Source organism: Falco rusticolus, chromosome 3 (genome assembly GCF_015220075.1).
Source record: "Falco rusticolus isolate bFalRus1 chromosome 3, bFalRus1.pri, whole genome shotgun sequence".
Taxonomy (NCBI): domain Eukaryota; kingdom Metazoa; phylum Chordata; class Aves; order Falconiformes; family Falconidae; genus Falco; species Falco rusticolus.
In genome coordinates this window covers 113,412,764-113,438,358 of record NC_051189.1, presented here as the reverse complement: position 1 = coordinate 113,438,358, position 25,595 = coordinate 113,412,764, and the positions used below count along the sequence as shown (strand labels likewise).

Genomic DNA, 25,595 nt, shown 5'->3' with positions numbered 1-25,595 from the left:
TTACAAGAATTCCTGGGTTCCAGCCCTGCTGCTGCCTGCTCCAAGTGACGGTTTTCATCTCCCCCTCTGGCCTGCCAAGGCTCAGTGCCACCCTGGGGGTGCCCTGCTCTGCCCTTCTGACCTTTTCCTTTGCGATCTGCTCACTGATCCACACCGAGCACGTTCCAATGCTCCCTCGGTCTGGTGGAAGAAGCTAGGACAATCTGGCTGAAAACGGGCTCATGAACGACCAAAGAGCCATCCCCCCTCCCAAGGTCAAGCAAACCAAAGCTTAAACGCTCTTTTTCTCTCGCACACATACGGTGGCATCAGTTCGCTCCCGGAAAGATGGCAGCACTTGCAGTAAATCAAAGCAAATCAGGCACCGACACCACAGGTTACTGAACTCTTTGGCTGACTTTATTTTAGCTGTGAGGCAGGTGATGTGCCCAACTCTAAACCATCCTGATTTCCTCTTGGGGGAAAATATGAAATCACTCTTAGTGATTCCAGTGGACGTTTTCCCCTCCTAAAGGTTTCTTATGGCGGCTCTTAAGCATTGCTTTTGTTGAAATGTGAGAAATGGGCAAAAGAGAATTTTCCAGCCTTTTCCCCAGACTGCATGGCGTTAAGCAAAATGGGCAGGGAAGAGTGTTCAGTGTAATGGAGCCTTAAGAGCTGAGGATACCGAGGGACCAACGGTCAGAGCAGAAATCCCTCCACAACAGGCATGCACTGAGCTGGCTGGGCTTGGGAGCAGAGAGGCCACCGCGAGCTGTGCTCACCCTTAGCTCAAACCTTACTTTTCAAGTGACCGAAAGAAGTGCAGAAGTACGATCCCACCTTGCAGCACAACAGGGGCCTCTCTAAACTCTGCCTTTGCTTTGAGTTTAATCTTGGCAGCAAAAACCCACAAGGAGGGTGGGAGGGAGGGGTAAGAACCAGGCTGTAATGTATCCTTCAAAACACCTACAGCGCTAAAGGCTCGGGGAGAAGGTTCTGGCTATATGGCACGACAGCGAAGCAGGATGCCTCCGTTCATGCTGGTGTACTGCAGTGTTTGAGTTACCACCCTGATGAGAGGAAGCCTGCACCTGAAGGGAAGATGCTGTGTGAAAAACACAACCTGCCTGGAACAGGGTCGTGGAGTTCATAACATCAATATCTAGTCAGCACCTACAGATTGTTTCCAAAGCTCATTATTTCAGAGAACTGCTGTACATATGAGTGCAACTCATTACCTGAGAGGCTTGTTATATTTTCTAGTCACTGACAAAATGTGGGCGTTGCTTCGCTACCTTAATGCACGATTACAAACTGAAATGTACCATTTGCATTTAGATATGTATTCTGTTGCTGGAGCTGCAACCACCAAAACGCATCTTTCAGAGAAGCCATCAAAGGCCAAGTAGCCTCATCCAACATGGCAATTAAAAATATTTTTCCCTGTTGGAGCAAAGAACTTAATACTCCAGCAAGACTCCAGGACCAGGTTTGAAAACTCCAGCAAGACTCCAGGACCAGGTTTGAAAACTCCAGCAAGACTCCAGGACCAGGTTTGAAACTGTTGCAGCAATACTGCACCCTACGCAGTTTGCTCCGCAGCCATGGTCCTCCCCTCTGCAGGGCTCCGTTTCACTGGTGAGATGACACCAGCCTCCCTACGACTTGCAAACAACCTTGTGAGGAATACTTTATATATGTGAAGCTCTTCTCTGCAACAGCCTGTGTAATATATCACATCCTTTATATGAAAAGGAGCCAGCCTAAATATTTCACTGTATGTACCAACAGCAACACTTCAGGGTGCCCTTGGGAGTCATACGGATAGCTGGGAGGTAAAGCGTGGATTATCCAGCACTGTCCTACTGTGACCCATGTCCTTGCACTCCTGAGCAACAACTACCAGTCAGTGGTGAGAATGAAAACATTTCACCTACCAAGCCTTTTTTTCTTTTTTTCAGCTTTTTTTTTTTTTTTTTTTCAGTTTTGTGCTGCTTTCCTTCCCCACCTAGCTTTTTGCTAAACGTGTGGCTGCAGCATGAAGGGACCCAACCCATCCAACCCATGCCCCCCAACCACGGCGAAGTGGAACGGGACAGAAGAGCAGCAGAAGGGAACAGAGATAGGAAGGGGCGACGAATTTGCCCAAGGGCACCCACCAACCCAGTAGCAAGGTTGAGTACAGCAGAAGTGCCCTCAGCCAGAGGACTGGGTTAACATCACTGAAGGTGAGATTTATTGGTCCTGATCTGGTTATCTAAACTCAAGTTGAGCTAGGCTGTCCGTGCAGGCGATGGAGAGAATCGGGCAGCTCTGAGAGCAATTCATCTCCTCTTAGGACAGGTACTTTTAGCCTAGCCAGATGGTTCACTTGATGCGTCTGAGTGGAATAAAGCTGAAATTTCCTCTCAACACCTTAAATCAGCAGTGTAATCAAAGCTGAATTAAATCCAAATCTTGACCTGCTGGAATAAACAAGGAATGCAGTTTGAGAAGTGTGCCTTGTTTTGAAAACAACATTTTAACTTTTCGGAAATGTCGCACAGCTGCACCTGAAACCCTGCCAGAGCTGAGCGAACCCGCTGGGCAGGGAGGGGAGCAGGCTGGCAAGCCCAGCCTCGTCATTCGGGTTTGTGTCACAATTTTAATTCCAAGATAGGAATTGTTCAGTAAATGCTTTCAGAAACAGTTAACTTCAGAGGAGCAAGCTTAATGGGCAAGTTTGGAGAAACTGAAAAGGCTTTTTTTCCCCCTCTGATGACTCCTCCAATTTTTTAATTTTTTTCTGTAGTTTTCAACATTTTTCACTGGAAATAGAAGTTTTGGTATGCACTCAAGTGCTTGAATAAAAAAAAGAGAAGTGGTTTTTTTTCCTAATTTTTCTGCTGAATGCAGTAGACTGCATGGAATTATTTTACGTTAGCTGATGTTCTCTATTTGTGCAGTGCCTGCTGCAACGAAGACTGTCTTGGATGATGATGACAACAACAAATTAAGAATAATTACAAAAACTGGTCAAAGATTTATTTTCCCTTCAGCTTTTACATAATTATTCTGTTCAGCTAGCCAGAAGTATCTCCTTCTCTATGAGAAATTTCAGCTTTTCGTGAAAGCATTAGGAGGTTTTAGGTTTGTTTTTTGGTTGTTGTTGGTGTTTGTTTTTTTTTAAACCTGTCAGGATTTAAGAGAAAACTAATAGAAAAAAAAAAAATCAAATTTCTTTGTTCAAAGACTCCAACTGTGAATTACAAATAGCCCCTGGGAGTGAAGTCTAGTGATTAAAGAAGAGCAATGGAAGTTGGGGTAATCATGTTAAACTACTCTGTCTCAGAATTCTATAGCATTTAAAAAGGTAGGAGGCTTACAACTCCGTTACAGGCAGAACTCAAGGGCAAACATTTATCAACAGAATTTAGCCACTTCTAATATCAGCTATATTGCACTTACCTACAGCTTGTATACAACAAATATATGAATTGACACGCTTCTAAATTTAATACTACATTTTTCCTGTTGAACAAGCAGTCTCTGAGATGGCCAAAGGGACTTTTCTATAAAGGTGTAGGATCTGTCTGCAGCGCTGACTTAGACAGAGACAGTAAAACAGATGCGTTTACTTCTGATTTCCACAGCAACACCTTAGGGGAACGGGAATGTGAGTATCCCATCCCCTTTACCCACCCCACGGGTGTAATTCCCTAACCAGATTTATCTGCTCAGGTTGGATCTACCCAGGTTCACCTTACCAGGGTCAGCTAGCAAAGACTGGCCATCAGCTGAAAGCACCTCCAAAGGGTGATCTCCTCCATCCTCAGGCAGATGGCCGGCATGCGCAGGATGGACAAGCACGCAGAGCCGCCTGTGTTTCCTTCAGCTCTGGGGGGAGTCTGAAATGACCAACTATAACCCCCAGCTTTTAGATAGTTTAAGCTAAATGACATAAACTTCACTCTAAGTGTTCATGAACACGCCAGGATGCCCAGGGTGGACTGCCACGGGTAGGCTCAGTAGCCTAGGAGGGTGGCTGATGTGCTGACAGTGCTCTGGGACACCGAAGCGGCATTTCTATACAGAAGTATTTCCGAGTTTTGACTGATCACTTTTCAATGCTTGATTTTCTTTATGAAAAACAAAAACATTTTGAGGGGAGGGAGAAAAAATCTTTACTTTTTGACCCTGTGCAGAAGGGGTTGAGATAAGTAAGTCTCCTTAGCAGCTGTCCTGTCATCACAGGTTCTGATTCATCCAGTAAACCCAGCCTCCTGGCTGTAAAGCTGCTTTGGGGCCTGACTGTGATCCAACAGTTTCCAAAGCAGATGCTTCTTCCATTTACAGACTTTTCAACAGTTTGTTAAAGCTCCCTTTCACTAACAGCTGTTTTTTAAACTACAGGGGAAAGGTGCAAGACAAGTGGCTCTTCCTATTGTGCCTCAGGAGCAAGCTGAGGTGGGAGGTCACCTCAGTGCCAAGCATGCTGGAACACGGCTTGTCAAGTTCTCCAGAGGAGATGACTTCCCTCGCAAACACAAAGCCAGCATGCAAATCCTTCTGGCTTTGCTCCTTGAGTGTGTGGGGTCCTGGAAACCTCCCTGTCACTCTAATCCACTATGCTAGTGCACTGAAGGACAGGAGAGCCCTTCTGGCTAGTGGAGCTCATGGGCATGAATAAACCGTAAGCCACGTGGCCATAGCAGCTGCCTGCTGATGCCGATAGTGGACAGGACCTGCCAAGCAAGCCTGGTGCCACCACAGCTCTGCGGCACAGGCAGGACTCCTGGCTCCAAGGCAACTGGACCACGCTGTCTCTTTAAAACCATCTTACGGTGCTGCAGCAGGGCACTGCAGGGATTAGTCCTCCTTCATTAACTGAGCAGAGAGTTTTGGAGGAGGAAACGTGCCACACAAAAGCAGGTACTGTGTAGTGCTGCTCCGTGGCTGTGCAGGGAGCACAGGGCAGAGTCTGCGGAGCAAGCTCCACAGCCCCTCTGGGCAATGGCCCATTAACAGGAACTGTTAATGATGGTCTCAGGACCGAAATGCTGGAAACACCTAGGAAGAGTAAGATGCTCCTTCTCTCCAAGCCCCAGTACCACCACAAACTGAACCAGCTAGTGTGGCTCCCACCACTCCAGCTGTGCATCATTTTGCAGTAAGCTCCTCTGACAGTTCGGTACCACCGTAACATCTCGGCACGCTGTTGGACACCTCGCCCGGTGGGAGATGTGCAGACTCCGACACTCACACCGCACTGATCTGACATTTCAACATACAGTTCTGCTGTGCCTCCCACGGAGAGCAGCAGGGAGAGCCAGGCTGATGTCTTCATCCCATCAGGATCCAGAGCATCTTGTAATGGTGTGAGGAAGGCAGAGCACAAATGACGGCCAGACGAGAGCCTACCTGCCACCTGAACCAGGCACTAAGAGCCAGGGTGCAGGGACGGATCCCTGCCAACCCCACCAGCTCTGGCTGAGGGCTGTGCTCGGGGCTTGGCCAGAGGGGCACACATGGGCTGTGCTCCCGCTCCCGTCCGGAGTGGAACGAGCTGACCAAGCGTGCTCTACTTCACATTCCTCGTTACAAAGGCTCCTGGTAATCAAAACTGATGAACTAGATGTTACTTAAAGCCCTACTGTGTCTCTCCCTCTCCTTCCCCTCCCCTCCTCCTCATGGACGCATCTATTCTGTCACCCCATGTCTCTATCCTCACCTGAAACCTAAGATTTGGGCTGCTTTTTTTTTTTTTTTTTTTTAAGGGAACGGGGAATTTAATATTCATGCCAGTAAGAAAAGAACCTCTCTTCCTGCCTCTCAAAAGTTTGAGCCTGAGCCTTCTGCCACCCTGGGGGACAGCCAGGACGCAGTAGCATACAGCATCACTCTAGGAAGATGGAGGGTTCGGAACTCGGTTTGACAAAAGAGTGTGACCACACGCACAAGACACTTCCCACTGCAGCTTGCTGCGCAGCACCGTGTCCACGCAGGCCTTCAGCCAGCTGTGGGCACCTACCAAAGGGCTCGGTGCCTTCTCCTGAAGGCAGTTCAGAGTTCAGAGGAGGATGTCAAAGCAAGTGCTCCGAATCACCCTCTAGAGACATCTCTTCCCCGTGACCACTGAAGCAGCCAATTTCACCGTCTCTGTAAGATGCCCGGAGTGCTCTGCCGGCCCCAGGGAACTCTCAGCTATTTGTAGCCACTGCAAACCGGGGACACACTTTCAGTTTTATCGCCAATGACCTGGTTTCCTACTTGGATTTCATAACAGTTCCTGCCAGACTGGCCAGAGTTAAATTCAAAGAAGCTGCAAAACATTTCCTGAAGAATTAACCAGAAAGGTAAAGTGGATGGACAAAGCAGCCTCTGGCACAAAGATTCAAAGGAGCACTGGGAACAGTGGCTGGACTGGCAAGGAGGGGAGGATTTAGAGCCAGCCCCATACGGACCATGGTGTCCTACCCCTTCCACGCATCCAAGGATATTTCCACACACACACAGAGTGTAGCCTCCCAGTAGAGAGGCAACAGGGGGTAGGGGGCTGGCTGGAGGCTGCTTAGAGAGAGACCTGATGGGCCCAGAAGACATCACTCCAGGGAGAAAAAGCCAGCGTTGTACAAAACACCAGTTATTCCTTGTGGCTCAGGGCAGTAGAACAAACCAGAGCCACCTGAGCTCAGGATGGGATGGGGGGGTGTGGGTGTGTTAAACTTGTCTGAGGGAAAAATCACATGTGAAGTCTCTCTGCTTCCTCTGCACATTGCACGGCTGAGTAAGTCGTGCTTCCTTTAAAAGTTGCTGTTTTACAGGCTTTGCATGGTCTAACAGCAGGCACAGGCTGCAGCCCGCTGGGTCCCCAGGCTGAGGGGCAGCAGGTGGGAGCGTGCAGGGAGAAGAAGGGCATGTGTGCCAGGGTGGGAAGGAATCCAGTGCTCCCAGCAGGAACAGTGAGGAAAGTCAGCCTGAAGCCCTGCCGGGGCGATGTGATCCTATCCTAGGTGGATTATTACACAAGAAGTGGAAAAGATAGTCCTGGTTCCCCACTTGCTCACTCCAGTGGATGCTGGGGGGGGGGCCCTGGGCTGGAGCCAGTCTCTGGTCCTGGTACAAAGCAACAAGTGGTCACAGTCTGGGCAAGGGAAGGTTTTCGGCGATATGTTAGGGCCTGTCAAGGGTTTTGCTTCCTTGTCTATGACCCATCTGTTAGTGTGAGAGGAGTCCCCCAAACCACCCCCTGAGAAGTGTGGCGAGGCAGGGGACAGATGGAGATGGGAAGAGGAGCAAAGGTCTGGGTGATGGACCGCGTGTCGGGGCTGGCAGCGGATGCTCCTGTTTAGGGCCAAAGAAAAGAAGGAACGGGCTGCAGAATGAGCAGCTGAGACCGCAGTAATGCTGCGAGGGTCATGGCGGCTTGGGACAGCTGAGGCCATCCGCCTCTGCCCACTCACCTGGGGCTCCTGCCCAAGGGGCCACCAGACCTCCCAGCAAGGCATGAGCTCCTTTGGGTGTTTCTGTGAAAACCAGCCACTGGCTTTTTTTGTTTCCTCCCCTCAGGCTGGACCTGTCCCAGGGGATACTGCAGCCATTAGAAGTGCTTTCTCCTCTGCACAGAGTTGCCCTACCAGCTACTGTGAGAAATGGAGAAGAGACAGGAGGTGATGTGGGAGAAACAGCTTCATTCCCTGCTCCTTCCCTTTGCAAAGCTCTATCAAGGATAACAACCCTGTATTTAGCGTAATTTACAGTAACTGTGTCTTAATAGATGTTGTGGGATCCTTAGCCTTATTATGAAAATCCTCTTATGAGCAGCAGCTCCTTTAATAACCTGGGCTGCAGAAAGTGTCTATTTACATCGATTTGCATGTATTTCCATGCAAGTGGCTAATGTAAAAATCTAAAACCCTCTGATGACTTCACATTTTTTGAGTCTGCCCATAATCCGAAGGACCAGGAATTTGATAGTATGAATTTGGTTACACGTGCAAACATTGCCCCGGTGCTAACGAAGAGGCAGGGTCCAGTCCACGAGGCAGCAGGGCTTCTCGGGGATTTCACATTAGAAGGATCACTAAGTGGATCCTTCAAAACCCCAGCCTCACGATCACCTGAGCTCTCTGTGCATGTAAGGATGTTTTACTCAATTTCTTAGTGCCAGATGGTAAAATTATGGAAAACGAAATTGCTACAGAAAAAAAGAAAACTCAAAAGAGTGCTGTCAAAACCTGCGAAGTGCTCCACCTTGGAACTGGCATGATCTTACACCCATATGTGAGCAGGCTGGTATCAGAGGGGAAGGGGCCTATGCTGCAGCAGCCCAAGGATTCATTCACAAACCTTACTGATACTGAAAGGAACTTCTTCCCTGCAAAATCCCAGGCAAAGCATGGGATGAGATCACCACTTCAAAATTTTGGTTTGAAAATGGGATTTCTGTTGTTTGGGAAATGTTGCCACTCCCCAGTAGAACTTCTGGTTCAGGAAAAAAGCCTGAAGAATAATAATAATAGCAAAAAACTCCTCAGCAAAGCAGGAATTCTGAACATTTTCTACATTAGGCATTGCATGGTGGCTTGTTTCAACACAGCTCATCTGAGCTCAATAATTTCCAAAAGTTACCATTCTGATGAAGTAAAAGTGTTGTTTAGATGATCCTAAACATTGTGATAAGAAATTTGAAGTGTGAGACTGTGAATTATGATCTAATAAAACTGATCAAAAGAAACGAAGCGTAACAACAGCACAGAAAAAACCTACAGATTTACTGTCTTGAAACAGCAGATTTAGGACACCACTGAAATGAAACAATTCGACTTCCCATTGAAAATGATGTGCAAATTGGTGCATTTGCACGATGTTTCAATTCTGCATGAGAAAACTGCAAGTTTTAAGCACGACATAAATAATCAGGGCCAAAAGTATGTGCCTGGAACTGCCTGCAAACCCACAGCTTTGCATCTCAAACACATTTGCCTGAACACAGCAATATGCTGCAGATCTGGGGAGATCTCATCTGCCACTCTGAGATGAAAAATCCTTTCCCACAACCAGACCAGCACAAAGCACATACCCGAAACCCACTGAAAAAACTCCCATTAATTGCTGGATATTGCTGTAACTCCTCTGATGTCTAATGTGGACTATCTTGCAGAACAGAGCATGTAGCCACCTCACCAACCTTAACATCCCCATCTTTGTACTGCCCCTTCCATTGCGACTCCTGCTAATTTAGCTGCAAACTCAGCAGCAGCTGAATTCAATCTGCAAGAGCCTTGGATCAATCCTTGTTGACGAGCTCATGGCCCAGGCTCATTACACTTCACCTCTGTTTTGATCACGAGGAGCACACGAAGTGCAGAGGTTCTCGTGGGAAAGGCTTGTCCCTCTGAGATTTCCAGTCCTATTTTTTAGAGTCAGGGACTCTGGAAGTTCAGAGAATCATCCAGATTTATGGATGCTAGTACGAAGTACAGTTTTAGAAACTTGGGGGTGATTAGCTAGAGATCCAATAACCTTCACCTGGCTTAACAGAAAGATCGTCAGCAGAGTTACTCCCTGCACCTGGCTCCTGCTGTGCTTTTCCTGCAGGTGGACACTTTGCTAGCAAAGCTCAGCCCCAGGGAAATAAAGCAAATGAAATAAAGACGGTGATGTAAGATGCAATAACCACAAACCCAGCAAATTTAAAAATTAAATGTAAAAGGATATCTCTCATAGAGACAATATCTCACGGGCAGCATCACTAATCCCACACATTCAAAAAGTTTGTGTTTACCTTCCAAGTCATCACAGCTACTGAAATACCAGGAGAGTTGCAGAGATAATAAACAGAGGGCTCTATCTGCTGTCTCAGATGCTCAGCCTACTTTATAGCTGTCCACATTTTCAGGTTTTTCTTTATAAAGTTTGGAAAGGTCCCGTTTCTTTTTAAATAAAAGCTAAGACTGCCTGCATTGCAAGTGTTGGTGCTGCCTCATGTCAGTTTTGCGGCTGGACAGCCTTGTGCTTTAGTAGGTGAGCACAGCAACCAAGAAAATTTTAGGCAATAAATCTACTTTTCCATCAGTTGGTGATGACAGGACTTGCCAGAAGGGAAAAAGGTGGAGTTTAAAAAAAAAAAAAAAAAAAAAGAAAAAAACCCCTCTGTGCCTCCAGATTCAGACAAGCTGAGACAGTCCAAAACTTGTGCACCGATCCTGCTAACATGCTGGTAACTGCGAAGGTGAGGGCACTTGGATCAGCACTAAGAGCTGGCCGGGGGGCTCGGATACCTCTTCTGCCTCCGACACACAGAATTCAGCCTCTGGCCCCTGCCAGGCTTGGTGAGTCCCTGGGGCACCAGCTCCTCCACCCCACGTCCCTCCCCACCCTGTCTCTCCCAAACCATCGCCTGGCACCACTTGGGAACCTGATAAAAGCCCATTACTTTCCTCCCCAATTCTCCTGAGCCAGCCCATCTCAGTTTTGTTTTTGAGTGTCTCACAGAAACAATATTACATCCCCATCAATTACCACTATTAGGTTAGTGCCACCAATCTGGTCCTTGGGGTGGCACCTTTAGTACTATTAAGAATAAGAAGCAGCATCAGGGTCTCCGCTCATCTTCCCTCCTTGCAAGTGAAAGCCCTTATTGAAGACTTCTTTCAATATTTCATTAATTCTCAGACATATGCTCTGGGAATGTCAAAATGTTAGGATCTCCTGGAACGAAGTGATAAACAGAACTGACATGGAATTAAATACTGAATTACCTGGAGAGCCAATATTCATTTATTTGGGTGTACGTTACTATAGCTACCGCCCTCACAGATGCACCTCCACCCCCTAACTTTACCCAAAGCAAAAAATCCACCCAAATGGAAATAAAAATAAAATGTAATAATCTGAGGAAATTTACATGTCCTTTCTGTTATTGAATGGATGTGCTTAGTGTGTACAGCCAGCTGATTTAAGCTAATTATTTTTGTGTTTATACTTATTGGTTGTGATTAGTTATGCAACAAAGACTACGGGAGAACAAATCATGTCAGTGCAGCTAATTGGAGATAACACAAGCTGTAGCGAAAGCAGTAATTTTTATATTTTACGCATGAAAAGGAGACCTGATCCTGCTGGTTGTAAATCAATAAAGTGCTGTTGAGGTCTCCATCTGAGGATATGAACGAAGGGCTGAAAAACAGCACACTGTATGAGTTACTCCTGATTTTTTGGGCTCTCTCTCTAAAGCTACTGAAACCCACAGATTTTAGTGGAGTAAAGCTGGGGCTGGGGTCAGGACTGTGCTGGAATAACTTATTGTAGAAGATGAGATACATGGGATCTTGTTCTTTTGGAACGAAGGCTGGTGTGAGGCTATCTGACCACGAACTGTTGGACTTTGGGAATTGAATATGAATCTTTTCTGCTCGTCTCTAGACCACCAGCCTAGAACTGTCTGTTTCCACAAACCCTGCAAGGTTCTGCCACTCAGACCTAGCAGAAGCCCCAGCCCTAGGCAAGGCGCAGTGCATAAAATGAGCCTGTCCACGAAGCCACCCCCTGTCACAGCTCCTGCCTCGCTTCCCGTTCCTTCCAAAAATCTGGGCAGTCATCTGCATCTGCCCGTGACCACCCCAGTATCAGTTCATGCTCCGATTGCTCCGCTGTGCCAGCACGTAGCGGCAGTCAAACTCCATCCCTCCAGGGCGCGCATCCAGCCCCAGGACTGCGCATCCAAAGCCTGGTCCTGCTCTGAAGAAGGGCAGCGCTACCGCCTGCACTTCCCAGTGAGGAATCAGCCTCCCGAAGCACCTAGTGACAAGGTCTGTCAAGGTGCCGAGGCACCTACAGATGCGAACAGATGCCTGGTGTTATATCCAGCATGTTTAACGTGTCTGGTTCACCCTCTCCACAGCTGGAGCTACAGGTGCTCAGAGAGCCCTTGAAATCAGACCCTAAGGCTGAGATTCAGCTGGCATCAGGCAGGGGACTGGTGAGATGGCACCTCCCAGAGCCACCAGGCGCGTTCCCATGACCACTGAAGGAGCTGGGAGCACCCGGGTCTGATTTAAAGTCTGTTTTCTAACATCTGGATCCAGGTGTGATGAATCCAACCTCTGCTGACCCTCCCTGTGCTCTGGGGCTGACCCAGGGAGCTCAGATGTGCCACCCAACACCCGCCTGTGTCCTGTGAACCACCAAACCTTTGGGGAGCTTTGGAGGCATTTGGCTGGATTCAGTATCCCCTGTGCCCTCCACGGAGACCACTGGCATTTGCACCCTTCTGCTTTCACCATGGAACAAGAAGCAATCCGGCACTGCACTGCCCTTTTTTCCGCCAGTGCTGTGTTTGTTTATTTCTGGAGTGCACACCCTGCTAATTTATGTTAATTGGAATTGTACAGGTAGTTTTTTTCCCCCCCTCCATGTCCCCCCACACCCTGCTGTGAGATCAAGCTGGCTTTATAATCTCCTACAGCAGCCTGCAATCTGCTGGAACGACGGGAGCCTTAGCATGCAAAGCATGTTGACGAGTTGCCTTTTTTTCTTCTTTTTTTCCCTCCCTCATGAGGAAGTTTGCATATTTGGATAGTTTTGAAGGCTCGCTGAGCCACAATTACAATTTCCTTTTATTTATTTATTTAGCAAGGAGCTGCCATTTATGAGACTGGCTGCCCTGCGGCACCATAGCAATATGGTTCTCCTTCCTCTCTTGCTGTCTCCCATACACTGTTTTGGGGAGGAAAAAAGCAACTGAAGGCATTTGTGCTTCTTGTGCCTCTGTGCTGGGTGACATTTGTCACTGCAAGCTCAAGGTATAGGAGTCAGGAGGAGCTTTAGTTCCCAGGGGAGCAGGGTCTCTCTGTCTGCCATAAAGTGAAGAAGCTCTCCATGTCCTGCTCTTCCCGGGCCCCCACCCCCACCCCACCCCACCCCCACCCCCCTTAGAGCAGATTTTGAAGGGGAAATCCTCCTTCCCCAGAGGGATGGCTGTGGGTGTGCTGGGATCCAGGGACTCCTCTCCCGAGAGGCCCCGTGGAAGGTGAGAGCACCTGGGGAGGGGGGACCTTGAGCTCCAGGAACATACCACCCTGCTGCTATTTTAAGAAGCTCAGGAAACACAAATCCCAAGAGTTTTGGGGGGCTTTGATTACTAAGGGAGTTTTTAAAAACAGACTTATATCATGAGAGAATCTGTCTTACCCATCAGATATAGCAGGGGCTTTTATCTTCTGTAGGGAATTAGCTCAGACGCGTATCACTATAATGGAGATCAGAACTTGACCACAAATAGCTTATTAGCTTGAAAAGTTACCTGTTTTATTTCTGTCCAAAGGATATTTTGCTTGGGTGCTTTCATCTTAAAACCACTAAATTCTAGAAAACCAAGCTTTAATGTCATGTGTGATTTTGCTTTCTTTGAGGAGTGGAAAATGTCACACACTGTGGCATATGCACAGGATTGAATCACAAGGGAAAAAAATAAACAGTCGTCTTTCTTGGTTTGATATATGTACATCTGTTTCCTGGGAGAGAGGTGAAATGGGATATTTACTTGGGTAAGTTTTTTAAGCCAGATGCGCTCCACTGTGAAATAAATAAAAAATTAGATTAAAATTAACTATGTAAAAGGGATCTGGAGCTGGGCTGTTCATCAGAAACTGGAGTTTTTGTGTATAGCATGCATAACAAGACTATGAATTTTCTCATCTCTAAAGTTTCCAAACGAAATGTCAGTCCCATCAGAGATAAAAACAAAACTTCTTGCTCTTAATGAGACTGGGATTTCCCTCTGTGCCTGCTGGAGCTGCTCTACGAATCTTGCTGCTGGTCATGGTTTGCGGGAAAACCAGACATGGCCGAGAATCTTGCAGTCTGGGCTGGCACAGAAATATTGCAGTATATCTCACCTCTTCCTTGCTGCCTAGACAGATGGACACTCGGTGTCCGACCAAAGACCTCAGATGCAGCCCCAGCACCTCTCTATCACGCGAAAAGATACCTGTGCCCTGAGTACGTGACTCTGGTCACCATCCAAAATGAGCTGTGGGAGGAGAGCGGCCTCTATCAGATGCGCGTCTGATGCTCAGACCCCCCTAAGCCAGCAGACAGCTTCCAGGGGCTCCAAGATGAGTATCAGAAGAATTAAAGGAGAAAATAAATAACCACATTTTAAAAGGGAGGTAATTTATCATTACAGGGCTTACGGAGGGATGATATTTGCTCTCTATCATCTGTTGTCTTTAAGTCAAGACGAGCTGCCTCACTCAAAGATACATCCTGGTTTAAGCCCACATTGTTGGGCTCAGAAAAGGAATCACTCTGACATTGTACTGCAGGAAATCAGACTTGATGGTTGCAATTGTGTTCCTATCTGGCCTTAAAATCTATTGATCTGTGAAAATAATTGCCACAGTTTACTGATTTTCCTGAATGTTTGATGGTAGGTAAAAAATACTTCTGTCTCCTGTGGCCTGAGCTGCCCCAAAAGAATTTCCTCTTTGCATTGAGCAGGAATTAGGAAAAAAAAAAATTGATTCAGCATAACCGAAGAAAATTTTTAAATGGATCTTTGCTTAGTTGTTTGATATATATTTTTTGTGCTTGCTCAATGGAATGTGGCTGTCAGGACTGCTCAGCATCATCCCGTGGGTGGGCCTGGGAATGCTGGTAAGCAGAGAAACACGGGCCTTTCCAACTTATTTGACTTAATTGCAAGCCATCGCATCACTCTCACTCAACTGACATGACTAAAAACGTGGACATATACCAAGCGGTGCCCTAATGAAGGCTGAAGAGTAAAAACAGAAAGTCATTTTTACTTCACATACAAAGAAAGGCTAGAGCATGCAGAAGAGAGGAGGACATTTTTTAATTTTTCCAGGAAAGACTCTTGATCTTACAGGGCACTTGGCTCTGTGAGGCACTGCTGCGTGCGCCCACACTGCGCCTGGTAACGCGCACTCAGGACGGAGCGAGCTGGGTGCATTTTCTGAGTGTAAGTGCCACATAAACGGTGCATGGAACTCGTACGGATCTGTAAGGACAAGGCAAGTGTCCCCTCTACAGAACAGGCAGCCCCCCCCCCCCAACACATCAAAACCCACCTGCCTGCATTTGGCATTTGAAAAGGAGAGCCATTCTCCGCCCCTGCACCCAGTCCGCTCCTTCCTCTCGCTGAGACCTGCATGTTTTGTCTTCCCAGTTATCACTGTGCAAATTCAAACATGATATTAGTTTAATTAGAGATCAACTCCTTTTATGGAATGCAAATGCCCTATCTGACTAAATCCCCCTTCTGAAGTTGGCAGATGCAAATTAAATCCTGTGCACTGAAGTGTAATTTGGCTTTGAACACTCTTAAAGGCCCTCAGTGATTCAGTGGGTGGAGGGGAATTAGTCTTAAGCTGCATTTGTTGCTTTCTCCTCCCTTAATTTGTTTATACGAATGCTACTGAAGCAATATTGAATGTAGACAAATTGCCAAGTGGCACACATGAATGAAAGCCAAGGTTTTACTGTGAGTTTTTGGACCTGTAAATAACATAGGTCCAGTCTACCTGAAATAATGGTAAATAATGGGCCATCTGCCACTTCATGTACTGTTAGCTTCTCTGTGACCAGCGGGCTCACTGTGGCCAAGCGGTCCCTCCTGCAGTCACGCACGGGCATGCCCTACAGCATTTCTGAGCGCTCCAAGAGCCCCACTTTTTGCTGAAATGTTTTTCTTTAGCTGTTAAATCCCTGGTCTGATGGGGGATTTTGGAATCCCCGTCCCACTTGGAGAACCCCTGAAGCTCTTCCTACTGATGCACCAAGCTGGTTCATCCAGACACCATCCTTCTCTGCTGAGCATCAATGACAACTGCAATAACTCCGTCTAGGATTACAAAAAGAAATATCACACCAATGATCTGCAGGAGACCCTTATGAGCCCACACAACGCACTGTTTCTCAGCCTTTTTTAAATCAACAGACAACACAGACATTTTCCAAAACCAATCTATGACAATCTTTTAGCGTTGCCACAATGGCTTTCACGTACAGCCAGTGAGGAGGTACCACTTTGAATGTCCCTTTTCATTTTCCATCACTGCACTTACTTGGAAGTAGCTGTCAATGACTTTGCAGGCCAAATACTGTAATGTGAGTCTGATCACATTGTATGGGTCTGATCAATCCTTTTACTCCACACATTGCAATTTAAGCCAGCCCAACAGATTAATTACAGTCTACAGTCAGCATTTTTCTTTATTGCTCTTAGATCAGAGAGCCATCTAACCCAAGTATTTTTTCTTCACTGTAATGTTTCTACAGCTTTTATTTCAGAGTCTCTGTTTCCTCCCATGTTCTTCCTGTCTCTGATGATTTATTCTTGAGTCTGAATTCAAAGTATATGTTCATCTCACCAGCAGGCATACAATCACACCGCACAAATCACTTGTGTCCCACACTCACCAAATGGCTTTCATCCAGTACTTTCAGGTTTGTTGTTTTTTTGTTGTTTTTTTCTTTTTTTTTTTTTTTTTATAAGGAGTTATTTTAAAGCCTCCTATGTGCTATTTTGTAGAAATGAATCGAGCAGGGGAATCTGTAGGTAACAGGCACTTCAATTCCTATTCCAGTTTTTCTGCTGAACATTTTAACAACTGAGCAAACAAGCGCCTGTCGATTACATGCTTGTTGCAGACGCTCTGTGCTATGTACACGTTATATAACAATGACTTTGGATCAAGAGGTTTGCAGCTAAAGGGATAAACATTTAGTCCAGATAAGCAGATTTGTAGAAATTATTGTTATCCAGAGCAGGTTTGATTCATTAGGAACCAGCAGTGGACAGCCCTTGAAATCTGACGGGGATAAATTTATCCCACCAAAGTGAAATCTGGTAAGGGATGAGTCTGAATTTGTTATATCCATAACAGCATTTCCTTCTGTCATTTAATATGGCAAAAATAACCATGTGAGAGAAATTATTTTCTCCACCAGTCTCCCTGACCTCAACAAAGACCTGAAACACAATTGCAGGGAGACTTTTGGGTTCCCCCAGCAGCAGAAATGGGGCAGCAAGCATTCAGAACCAAAGTGCAATGAGATCCTGGGCATTTACTCGGGGCTATCAGGACGGGCAATGGGAAAAGAGCCATATAAATCCATAGGTGATACTGATCCCAAACCCCCAATATTCTCAGCACATTTTCCTAACAGACACAAGATTTTGCTGCAACCCGCATTCGCACAGAGACTTCTTTGACCCTAGAGATGGACTCACCCAAACTTGTTTGAAGACTTCTAACTTTACTATTCTGACCTAGCAGCTTTACTTGTTTCTATTTCTTTCTTTCTCGGTTTCTCTCAGTCTTCCTCTCCCCTCTCCCTCCTTTCCTTCCTTCTGTTTTCACAAGCCATTTTTTTTTTGCACAGAGGAACATTATTTTGGGAGAGGGGTGAGTATCTGCCTGTCCTATGCAGTAGGGTACCCAGCTCCCTGGGCAGAAAGTCACCTAGAAAGACCTCATACATCAAGCTGTTCCCATCTTTTAATCTATGAATCGGCCAGGGAAGAAGGCCACTGAAATAAAGCACAGACAAGGGTGGGCAGCAAAGCATGCACTTGTCACAGAATTAGTGCCAGGAATATACGGGCGATCAATCAAAGTTATGGCGTGCTCTCCTTGTGGTTAGTTGATATATAATATCCCCAATCAATAACTAAAGAGAGGGGAGAGAAGAAAGGGATTTGATTTAATATTTGCCTAGGCTTTGTAGAAAAGTAAGATTTATTTCAACATAAAACCCCCAAATTTAGCCTCTAGCTTAATAGCCAATTGGTCCCTGTGATATTGCTGGAATCATATTTACTGTGCATCCTAATACAAAGACATTAATATCCGTATACCTGCTCAGCCATGTCATGCTGGATATTAGCCAGTGTGAAGCATACCTCTGGTCCTGACTTGTGAATAGGCTGCTTAAGGAAACATTTTCTTTATTGCATTTAACATTTTGAATCCCTAAAAGGTTTGCAAACTACCATTGATATTAGCAAGGAGGTATCCAGACCTGATTTGGCTTGGCCCTGTATTACTGGGTCTGTGTATGTCAGACTGAATTAAAGGCAGGGTTGCAAAATGCATCTGGTAGGTCCAGAACTGGCAATGACCACTGGATCTTTCTGCTTGCCCTTTGTTGTTGTATTTGACATTCAATTATGAAATCACGCAAGACATTTCTTTTCCTCTTGCCTTCCTGGATCCCTTAGATCCAGGCCCCTCCTATTCTGGTGCTTTTCTGGTCCATGTGATGTCGTTCATGGGGATCTGCACAAGCTTCACACCCAGGTCTCATATTTTGCCACAACTCCTTTCCAGATACTGCATGGACTGACGCTACAGTAAGAGAAGGCAAATGATCCAGTTCCAAGTAGAACCGTCTTCCAAAGGTTGGGCAGAATCTTGCGGAACTTTATAACTTGTACCTTTTATCACCTACGGCTGGGGAAAAACAAGCGTAGCCTTTAACTTCAGCTACCAATCCCTGCTCTTGGCCAAGAACACTATGAAAAGATGTTGTAAAGTAAATATTAGTGAATTCAGACCTTAGTTTTGGCAAAACCTGACACAGAACATAGTAGCAGGTGGTTTAATACCTATTTCAGCAATTAGAGTATTTAGCCAGAAGCACAACTGCCCTCGTAGTCATGTTTGCTTTCAGATCAGTGCAAGACTCTACTTGAACCCTTGCCCACATTCTCAATAGATTAGCTGTATCTGCTGAATTTGACCAGAATGCGCAGTTCTGAGCTTTTAGGTACTTCTAAGTTCTAGTCAGGTCAACGAAAAGAAAAAGGTGACAACCCTGAGGGTGTTGTGAACCTTGTATTCACAATATCCATCACAATACCAACAAAAATGTGTGGGGAGAGCAGCAGTATGCACTCCCACTTTGCAAGAAAAACAACCACCACCATCCCCTCAGCCCTCTACCTTCCATGGATGCTTCATATTCAAAAACCCTGGAAGTCTGGCTGAGAGAAAGAAATAGGCTCAAGTGTGAAGGAAATTTCTCAGATTTATGACACATGCACTGAGTTCACAGAATTATTCTTACAAGAGCCAAATATATCCTCTCTCCTTGCACAGATTCAAGAGTGACACGTGAATTTTGCCAAACAGTTGACCTTCTGAACCAGTACGGCTTGCAAAATGGGAAGACTAATGTCCTCCAGCTTAGGAATTACTCCATGTGTGACCTGAGCTATTCCTGTGCTATCTTTTGGCCTTCAACTCCATTGCACACATTATTCATTGGCCTCAAATTTATGTTACCAATTTGCGACAAAGTGCAAAGTGAGTGCAGACCATCACGGTTCTCATTTAACAGCTTTTTATACCAAATTTGTAGAAGTACAGGTGAAAATGCAAAAGGCAGAGAACAGCATCTCAGACAAAATCTGCAACTCAGCTGGAATTTCAAAGACTATTTACTCTCAGTCCACTGGCAAGAAACAAATATATCCGCAACAGGGAAGTTACTGAAGACAGCTCAAAAATAAATACAATGTGTGTCACCATGGGCTACTGATAGATCCTTCACATCAAGAAAAATCAGTTCCTTTTTCCTTCCATCAAATGTCAGCTGTTTTAGGAATGGTTTGTTCTGTTGATTATTTCTGTTAAATGAGTCCTATTATAATTACAAAGCCTGTGATCTAGAGTTAATCCCTGGCTCCAATCTCCCCAGTCTTTGACAAAATTTGATCTCAATCTTGGCACGAACCATTGTGTTCAGTCTCCTAAAAATTCAACTCAGGGTAGACAGAGCTTCATAAATGTTCCTGAGGTCGGAAATGAATGCATATTTAGTGCAACAATAGCTGTATTACCAGCCATGCACAGCTCCAAGAGCAAAACATGGGAGTTTCTTCGGAAATAAAACCAAACAGATGTCTCCAATGAACACAGTTATCATATCGGCAGAATATTTCTTTCAGTAATCTCCCTAGTAATTAATTTTTCTGTTATCACGAAAGGCATTTCAGAGGCTAAGAAGAAAAAAACCACCCGCTTCTCTCACCGGCCTCCACGCTGATCCCAGGATCTCAGCCCGTCTCATCCAAAGGCGGCTTCCGAACAGAGAAGTCACTGGAGACACCCTTGCTCTGCCATTCAGCAGCAGAGGCCAGAGCCCCCATTGTGCTCCTGCAGAGAGAGAGATAACAATGCGTGTTCCCCCCATAAAAGCGAGTTCAAAAAAGCATTTACCTGTAACAACAAAAGCAAGGGGATAAATAAGAAGAAAGCACACGTGGTGTTCAGGATAACATGCAATTAAAGTATTAAAAATTCATACATTTCGATGGGAAACGGCATTGAAATTGCTGAGCCGTTAATGACTTTGAATGAAAGGGGGACTTATCTCTTCACTCAACCGGAGTGTTCAGAACCAAGATAGACCTTTTATCATTTTTAATTGTTTCATTCAAGGCACGCTGGAGATGTGCGCCTGCCAGAGAATTTTTTGTTATTCCAGTGACTGAAAGAAACTTCTCTAACCCTGCTGCTGTTGCCTTGGGTGGTGGAGCTGCCTGGGGAGGATGAGGCGAGGGGAGGAAGACGACCGCTGTCTTTCTGCAGGAGCTGGGTGGAGGTGTGTAAGCACTGACCACTCTCATACAGACAGAGCCTGATCTGGAGAGGTTTAGCCCTCATCGGACGGTACCGATCCTGCTGTGCCCAAAGTTCACTTGGCTGAGCCCTTCGGTTGCCGCAGAGCTTTTACTAGGAGAAAATCACCCCTTTCACCAGGGCCAGCACTACACCTAAACCCCTTCTGGTCTTCACAGAAAGGCTTGAATAAGATTTACCAGATGCAGGGCCTTCTGCTCTATGACTGTTGCCCTTTCTACATCACTTTTTAAGCACATCTGTTATTCTTAAAAGACAGATAGACAATCAGCTGGCCAGGTGGACAGGCACAGTAGATTTACCAGGGAAAGAGAAATTCATACCAGCATCTCGCTGTCTCTCTGTCTTTAAGAAGCAGTGTTCTAAACATCACTCTTTTCACAGCCATAAAGACAAGACGACTGATTGTTTTGTTCTTTATTGTTGGGGTTTTTTTAAGTGAGCTGAGAGTCCACTCTGATCACACAAATGGCTAGAGTGGAACTTGAAGAAAAAAGCTCAGCTACTGGGAGAATTGCAACAGAACCGTAATTGGATGACAGCCAGTTCACAATTACAAATAAGGCTGAGGTCTAAGAGATGCATCACATGACACTGGCAATGGAGAGCTCTATTTTCATCCTGTTAGAAAAGTGGCCTGATTTTTCTCATTTTTGGAAGATGATGGGCACCCTTGATTTATAATTTGGCCATTCCGTTTGCAGTACTTGATGATGCTTTCTTTTATAATTGTGACCAAAAATGGCAAAAAAGATTTTGCTTACAGAATTCAAAGACACAAAACAAACAAAAAACCAAGAAATGATCTAATGAAAGAGATCAATCAGTAATAATTATAGCCTGAAAGATGAAAACTTTGGGAAGCAATGGAGGTGTGAAAGAAGGAAATTGGAAAGAGTTTTCTGAGCTTAACATCTGGTCGGATACACATTCTCCAATATGCATCAGATAAATTTGCCTCTTTACAGGGGACAAGAATTACCCGCTGATGGTGTTTGCTGTGGGTTCCCTCAGCACCCAATGTGTAACATGCCGAGGGCCATCCCTACAGCTACAGCACTGCCTTTTGTCCCGTTTGGAGAGCTTTAAGTGTGATTTTATTGGGGGTTTCCCCTTTACTTTAATCTTGTGCTGTTGGTGTGGATGAATGAGTTCCAGAACTACGTGTATCTGTGTAAGTAAGTGTGGTCTTACTGAACAGAGAAGAGTTAACACGGGCTTTTTCCAGAAGTAGACCTTTCTGTCCAGGTCAGCATTGTGAAGGGCACAACTGAATGGAGACCTGGTAGCCGTGACCTATGCTCCCACCAGCAATGTTCACAAGCTATTGATTTATTAAGCTTATCACACAGAAAAACTTAAGATTTAGGTATGTGCTTAAAATTAGGAGTGCCACTTTGAAATGGGGCCATCATGGCTGTAACTTCTGTGATTGCTGTAATAAAGACCATTTGTCTTTGCTGAATTTTAACATGCAGATGTAGCATATCCCTGTTATTTCTCCATTTGCAACAGGAAAATACCAAGAGGTGATTTTTTTAAAAATTACTTTTTTATTGGCATTTTCATTTTATAAATATAAACATCATCTGGTTCACATTACTCAGTCAGCCACACAGGAAATGGCAATAGGTTTTGTTGATACTATTTTTCTACGAGGGATTAACAAGGATAATATTTATATACGTATTAAGAGATTGGTGCATACCCTCAGGCAGCGGCAAAGAGAATAAGATATATCAGCAGTATCAAAACAAGTTGCAGGTGGCTGGCCGTTATTGCATTTCAGCGGTATGGCAGGACCAAGGGCACGGAAAGGACACCCCTTTGGATACTGGCACGGGATTACTCTAAACTACATCATCTTGTGCCGCTCACCAGAAAGGGGACAGTTTTCCCAGAGAGGTTCCAGCAGTTATCCATCTGATCAGCTACCATGGGGCTGAAGATGTGGGGCCAAATCTAGCAGCTGTATTTCAGCAGGGCGAATGAGGGAGAAAGTGCCCTCTGAAGAAAATACTAGATTTCTTACACTCTGGTTCTCTGTTAGTCTGATTTGGTACATGTTTATGATGACGAAAACCAAGTGTGGTACTGTTTGGTGCTCCCAACACCAACCAAAGGCCCTTTTGCAGGGCATGACCCACACAGCCTGCAGCACACACCCATCTGCAAGGGGCAACTTTGGCACTGAACCGAACCACCTAAATTAAGCAGAAGACAGCCCAGTTGGCTTCTGCAGTCAACAGCAAGACACAGGTATCATCAAAATGTGCCAGGCTATCTGAGGACCCAAGCTGGCTTCTGCAGGGCAACCTTCCATTTTCATTGCCTCAAGAGGGAACATTGGTGGGATTTATCTCACTATATGTTACTAATGTAATATCTTTATTTATATCTAAAGACACTAATGTAGTGTCTCTATCGACTGCCTGGACGAAGGGATCGAGGGCACCCTCAGTCAGTTCGCAGATGACACCAAGCTGGGTGGGAGTGTGGATCTGCTGGGGGGCAGGAGGCTCTGCAGGGGGGTCTGGGCAGGCTGGACCATGGCCAAGGCCAAGTGCATGGGGTTCCACATGGCTCCGTGCCGGGTCCTGCCCATGGGGAACAACTCCACACAGCACCACAGGCTGGGGGCAGAGCAGCTGAGAAGGTGCCCGGTGGGAAAGAACCTGGGGGTGCTGGGTGACAGCCAGCTGGGCATGACCCCCCAGTGTGCCCAGGTGGCCAAGAGCAACCTGGCTTGTACCTGAAACAGTGTGGCCAGCAGGACTGGGGCAGTGACCGTCCCCCCTGTGGTCACTGCTGCAGCCGCCCCACGACCCCTGGGCTCGGCGTTGGGCCCCTCACAGCCAGAGGGACACAGGGGGGCTGGAGCGTGTCCAGAGCCGGGCAGGGGGCTGGGGAAGGGGCTGGGGCACAGGGCTGGTGGGGGGCAACTGGGGGAGCTGGTGGGGGTTCAGCCTGGAGAGGAGGGGGCTCGGGGGGAGCCTGATCGCTCCCTACAGCTGCCTGACAGGAGGGTGTAGGCAGGGGGGTCGGTCTCCTCCCAGATGACAAGCGACAGGACAAGGGGAAACAGCCTCAGGTTACACCAAGGGAGGGGTTAGATCGGGTGTTGGGAAACATTTCTTCATTGAAAGGGCTGTCGGTCACTGGAACAGGCTGCCCAGGGAGCTGGTGGGGTCACCATGCCTGGGGGTGTTTAAAAAATGCATAGGTGTGGTGCTTAGGAACACAGTTTATTGATGGACTTGGCAGTGCTGGGTTAACGGTTGGACTTGATGATCTTAAAGGTCTTTTCCAACCTAAATGATTCTAACATTCTATGATTCTATTTTGCTCTTTTGCACACCCTTTTGACGGCACGACCTCTAACCATTTTATGCTGCTCTGTCCTTCCAGTTCCTCCACAAGTGACAGCCTCTTTAATCCACACTAGATCTGTGTAGGATGGAAAGCAGTGAGGGAAAGAAACCTTGTGGCATTAGAGATGGGAGACAAAAAGGCAAGCTGTGATTGATGCCTGTAATACCGACCACACAAATCATAGAGCTGAGTGAAACTCCTATAATTTAAGGGAGAAATAAGAAGTGAAACATTATGCCCATGTCACATATGATGGCTCTTGGAATAAGACAAACACTGTGCAATCAGTTTAGACAGGAGGACACAGAAGAGAGGCCACACACTGAGATTATAAATACATGGACCCAAAATTGTCCATTCCCAGGTCTGGATGTCTGGCACGACAGTATCAATCTGAAACAGACTGCAGCAGCTACTCCAGGAGACTCTTCACAGAATACAGTGAAAGGCAAAGCATCTCTCTGATTTAATTGCTTTGAAATGCTTTCCACTCTTCCTGTACAAAGATTTTGTCTGAGCCAACCTCCTTTCAGGTCAACAGGACATAAACTTTGTGACTGACTTTAATGAGATTTTGTTCATGGTCTGAAAATTAGAGCCTACACTGAATAAAGTGTGAATGCTCCTAATTCCCATTTACTCTTACTTCTTCAAGTGCAGGTCTAGCCCCCTGAGAGGAGCTGCTGGCCCCCCAGCATGCTCACTGGCACCCCAGCCAGGGAAATTTTTGATAGAAAAGGGTACCACTGTCCTGGTCCCACCTGTACTGCCTGGACGTCCACATGCCTCCCAGAGGAGGTCTTGCAGGAGGAGGAATGCTTTATTTGTTAATCCTAGCAGACCAAAGGCCAAGTTTTATGATGTTTTTCAGCAGCATCTCAAAGCATTTAAGCAGAATATTGTCCCCTCTCCCATACCATGTGCAACATGAAGCCTCACACAGAGATACAGCTTCTAGGAGGCAAATATAGGATGGGCTCTTCCTCTTTCAGTGCGGCGGTGTGGGCATGGAAGAAGAGGCATTGAGACAATCCAAGGAAGCTTTTCATGGATCCAGCCTGGGCTGGAGGGAGGTGGATGCAGGGAGTGGTCACTGACCTGAGGCAGGTGAGGAGCGATGCTGTGCAGCTGATCCCTGGTGCTCAGCAGAGGAGGTGGAGCTGTGCTCTCCCCTGCTCCCTCCTTGCACCGTGCCACTCGTGCTCTGCTGGGTGCAAGGGGGACATGGACCAGCTCAGTGATGGTGCTGCAGAGGAGCTGTGCAAACGCTCTCACAGGAAGCAGCCAGCGTGTGCCTGGAAGGAGGATGAAGCAATGGTTGTATTAGGGCCGGGAGGGTTGGTTGCTATATCTGTTAATCAACTTTATGAAAACCTTTGGGGTCAAAAGAGTAATAAAGTAATGAAGGACAAGCCCGTGCTGCTTCTTTGCACTTTCCACCTTTCTAGTCATTTTATCCTTCCTTCCAACAAAACCAGCTTGTTTGGCCTGACCTTGTAATGTGACAGCTCTGTTCAGCCTGGCAAAATTAAGATGATTTGTCCCCCTTCATGTTACTGCGTTTGCTTTCACTGTGCTCCTCCA

General features: G+C 46.3%; 1 long non-coding RNA gene across 2 annotated transcripts in view; it reads right to left on the bottom strand.

Moving 5' to 3' along the window:
- Window positions 1-25,302, bottom strand: part of LOC119145553 — a 159,573-nt gene extending 134,271 nt beyond the window's left edge. Inside the window, exons 1-2 of one of the 2 annotated variants that reach the window (XR_005103446.1) lie at window positions 25,110-25,302; window positions 20,029-20,153 (exon numbers count right to left, since the gene is read on the bottom strand). This is a non-coding gene — a long non-coding RNA (uncharacterized LOC119145553). Of the gene's footprint in view, window positions 1-20,028; window positions 20,182-25,109 lie in introns of those variants that run through there. The other variant, XR_005103445.1, reaches the window with a different exon arrangement.
- Between the last annotated feature and the right edge of the window lie 293 nt (window positions 25,303-25,595).